General features: G+C 37.4%; 1 long non-coding RNA gene across 1 annotated transcript; it reads right to left on the minus strand.

Moving 5' to 3' along the window:
• Window positions 1–229: 229 nt before the first annotated feature.
• LOC127135143 (uncharacterized) lies at window positions 230–1,570 on the minus strand. The gene is made up of 2 exons (XR_007808436.1): window positions 701–1,570; window positions 230–486 (listed from the first exon to the last, which is right to left on the minus strand). It is a non-coding gene; the product is annotated as an uncharacterized LOC127135143 (long non-coding RNA).
• Between the last annotated feature and the right edge of the window lie 3,199 nt (window positions 1,571–4,769).

The following is a 4,769-nucleotide window of genomic DNA, read 5'->3' on the forward strand; positions in this document are numbered from 1 at the left end:
TTTTATAAAGCTAAAACATGTATTTAAATTTCCCCATTCTAAGGTACAAGGGCGTCTAATTATGGGATTGTTTTTGTTTCCATTTAGGGCAGGTGTGGCTTTGGTTTTTTTATATTGTCATTTATTTGTTGCACATGTTTTAATTTTAAGCGTAGGCAAGCAATTAATGTGCTTCTCCTTTTTGAAATCCATTTTCACTTAAGGAGTTGTCCCTAAGCTTAACAGTCCATTAATGCAAACTTAAAGAGAGACATTGGTTTTCGAAGTGGATTTTCAAAAATACATTGAATGAATACTTGGAAAACTAAATAAAATCCCAAAGAAACCATCATTAGGCGTGTGAGTGTATGGTACATTTGGATACGTTTCGCTTATGACGTCACTTCATCCCTAAGCTTCAGAATTTCTTCTACACGATTGAAACTCCATTTTGTTAAAAAAAACTCCCACGTTAAGTCGTATCCCTCACTTGATGTTCCATGGTGACTGCAAAAAGAAAAGAGGTTAATCCAAAACCGTCGTATAACCTCATCACATAGTGACTAAAATTAACATGTCATTAACATCATAAGCTGAAAACAATTACAAACAACTCAAACAATAGATTAATAACTTAAGTAAACAGTTGGCATAAGGGACCACAAGGAGTACAATTTTCGTTTTGCTAGAGTAGTGGAACCATTCAAGGCAAGGAGCTCACCATTTGGATCCCCACGAAATCTGGGATGCACAAAGGATTTCCTAACGGATTTATCCTAAGATTACCAGCTCATCATTAAGGGAATATCTTTCACGATCTCCCTATGAATACCAAGCCATTACGCCAAACAGAGGATATTGTTATTCTGCCAAAAAATCCCTAAGAACCTTTTCATTAAAGCTCAAGAGTTTTCAGGTTTAAGCTAGAGTTTCATACCGAAACTCTAACCTAAACGAGCTCAGACTCAAAATACAGCGTCAAAAAAATAGAAGAAAGAGAAAGAATCGAAATTAGAAGAAGGAGAAAGAATCGAAATTAGAAGAAGGAAGCTTATCTCGGAAAGTGGAAGAAAAGACATCGCCGACGATTCGTCTCCAAACAAGTATACCATCTTTCCTTCTCTTTTGTTTGAAAGGTTTTACCTCGTCTTACTCGCTTTGATACACAATTCGTAAAAAAAACAAAATAATCACGCCGAAACGCCTTCGTTGTAGCTTTGAATCCGTCTTATTTGTTTCTTTTGAATTTCCTCTCTAACCGCTTTGATTTTGTTGCGTTGGCCTGAATGCTTTGTTCTTTCGTTTGACTTTTTTTTTTGGTGTGGGTGGAGTTCCGATCTGGTTGTTTGAGGAGCTTTTAGAGCAAAGTAAGGTCTGATTCATAATCACGGGCCTGAAATAAGGGGGTTAGGGTTTAGGTTTTGGTTTGGAGGGGTTTCGTCGGAGAAGAAGGTGGCGCCGCCGCTGTCGGCCGACAACCACCGTCTTCTCTGGTAGGTGGCGACCGGGAGAGAGAGTGGAAGTTACAGAGCAATTTTATGATCTTGTAAGAGGAGAGAGAAACACTAGCGAGAGTGATCTTTCTTGGTGTGTTTCTGTGGCTTTAGTTTAAGCTGGTGGGTAAGTGGTGGTGACAAGTGTCTCCACCATTGGGACACTTGTCACCGTTCGGTTGACACGTTCCAAGTGATCCCATGCGATGCCCTCACCTCATTACCACGGTCTAGCACCGTTATCTTTCGTTCATTCGCGCTGACTAGATTTGAGTCATGGGATCCAACAGTCCTGGTTGGGTCTTCTCGGTCAATTCGTTGACCAAAGGCCTCCTTGAAGTCTTTGGGCCTGCGTGTGAGGCCTCCAAACCAGCCAACTCAACCCTTCTGTTTCCAGCACCTCCCTTGCTGGATAAGGGAGCGTTTTTGGTCATGTTTGGGCCAAAGAAAAGTCCATTTTATTTTTAAAAAGGGCCACTCCCTTTTGATTTGTGTATATATTTATAATTTATTTTATTTAAAATCAATTGTTACATTTTAGAATTCCCAACCAATTAATATTTCGATTAAATAATTAAACTTTATTACTTGTAATTAATCCTTTTCATTTCTAGGTTTTATTATCCGATTGATTATTTTGTTCATAAGACTTATGATTACTCTTTTAATCCATTTATACAATACTTTGTACCACTCGAGCCATGATTTTTTAGGATATGCAATTGATAATTATTCCAAGCATTATAATCACATTAAACCACATACTTCTCGATTCAATGTCGAGCCCATTCCCCAAATGCCCTTGTAAGTCGATCGCTTCTAGCATCGCCATCAACCTCACATAGCTTACTCTTGGGCTTTCTTACAATGAGACCTATTCGATTTTGATTAATCGAGTAGATGATCGATTCACTAAGCAATAATGCAATCCATTTACCAATACTAATTCAAATCTTGATCCAATATCAAGTATCTCTATTTAAATTAATTAAATCATCTAATTACGATTAAACACCATTTTATTTGGAAATGAAAATGGAGATGGTTTTGAGTTTTCAACTCCTTTCCTCGATTATTTGAATATGAGTTCTCTTACTCGGTTAGTCAAATAATTGTCATTTTTTATCCGCTTAACCATAACTAAATCGAACTACTTTTCATAACAACGAAATGAAAAGGGAGATGGTTTTGAGTTTTCAACTCCTCTCCTCGATTATTTGAATACGAGTTCTCTTACTCGGTTAGTCAAGTAATTGTCATTTTTTATCCGCTTAACCATAATTAAATCGAACTACTTTTCATAACAACGAAACGAAAAGGGAGATGGTTTTGAGTTTTCAACTCCTCTCCTCGATTATTTGAATACGAGTTCTCTTACTCGGTTAGTCAAGTAATTGTCATTTTTTATCCGCTTAACCATAATTAAATCGAACTACTTTTCATAACAACGAAATGAAAAGGGAGATGGTTTTGAGTTTTCAACTCCTCTCCTCGATTATTTGAATACGAGTTTTCCTACTCAGTTAGTCAAATAATTATCGTTTTTTTCCGCTTAAACATAATTATGATCAAACTATTTTTCATAATAATAATATGAAAAGGGAGATGACTTTGAGCCTTCAACTTCTCTCCTCAATTGTCTGAAAACGGGTTCTCTTACTCAGTCAGTTAGACAATTGTCATTCATATACAAACCTCTAACCCGATTAAATTAAAACATTCTCATAATAAACTATACGAAAAGCGAAGATGGTCTTGAGCCTTCGATTCCTCTCCTAAAATGCTTGGATATGAGTTGTCTAACTCAACCATTCGAGTACTTGTCGTTTATTCAAAGTACATCAACCATACATAAACCTATTTTCATAATTACTCAAATGAAAAAGAAAGTGGTCTAGAGTCTTCTATTCCCTTTCCCGACTATTAGGATACGAGTTGTCTTACTCGACTATCCGAGTAATCGTCATTCAACAAAAATATCTCAACACATTAAATCTCTTTCTCGCCCTCGTGCAATTGAAACCAATCGAACAAAACATCAAACACATTAACTTTACTTGTCACCCCCTCGTGCAATTGAAATCAATCGAACAAAACATCAAACACATTAACTCTACTTGTCACCCCCGTGTGACAAAAACTCTTTTTCGGAAAGAACATTGTTTATCCTTTCTAACGCGCACAACAAACTAGTGTTTAAGCCTCCGCCGAGAGTAGACAAGCCAATGTTTAGCCTTTGGAACGCGATCTAAACGGCTGTTCGGAAAAGACACCAACCAACCGTAGTTCCCCAAACTACGAATGCTCTGATTTCCTAATTGCACCATAGGGATACGTAGGCACGAGATTGCGAGACCTTGGCGAGCACACTAATGAAAACCCTCCCTTTTCCCCCTTTCCGGGGTTTCCATCCATCTCTATTTATCCTCTATTCACTCAAAGAAAACAAACAACATTAGCTAACATTCAAATCTCAAATTAAACTAAAAGGTTCCCGTTGAATACAACGGACGTGAGGGGTGCTAATACCTTCCTCTTACGTAATCGACTCCCAAACCCGAATATGGCTGTGACTACCATTATTCAATTTTCTAAAGGTTTTATCGATATTTTCCTATTCCTTCATTGGGATAAATAAAGTTCGGTGGCGACTCTATTCGAACATAATTTTTTCCGCGACCATTGCGAGGAATCGTATTTTTCGAGATGCGACAATTATCACTCATACTTTCGCGCAACATCATTAAAACCCATTAACATTGAGTCTTGGGAAGTTTCAAATGTCCAAAAATTACAAAAACACCTGAAAAACTCTTGATTTCGTAATTGCTGTTGGGGAAAACATGGGTGTGTCACCTGACCGTGTCAAACAACACGACCCATGTTAGAGGATACGGCTAGCCCATGTTACCCCCAGTTTCTTTGTATAACACAACAACTTTGGGCCAACACGACCTGTATCAGCTGATACGTCCCAATCGTGTTGGCCTCAAGTGTTTTGTATGAGGAGCATTCCTTTTTGTGTGATCTTTGATATTTTTAATTTCAGTTGAGTCCATTTCTCTCTTATTTCCTAAAAACATCAAAAGAATACAAAAGCGTATAAAATTGAACTAAACAATAAAAACACACAAGGAAACGGAAAGAAAATAAGCTAAAAGAATGATGAAATAATCACCTATCAGTAAGATGACACACCTATTGTTGAAACTGAACGGTGGTTGTCTCCTATTTGACTAATCAGGCTATCAATCATTTTGAAGCATGTTTTGTCGGCCATGAGCCAATGAAAACATT

This window comes from Lathyrus oleraceus, chromosome 4 (genome assembly GCF_024323335.1).
Source record: "Lathyrus oleraceus cultivar Zhongwan6 chromosome 4, CAAS_Psat_ZW6_1.0, whole genome shotgun sequence".
NCBI lineage: Eukaryota > Viridiplantae > Streptophyta > Magnoliopsida > Fabales > Fabaceae > Lathyrus > Lathyrus oleraceus.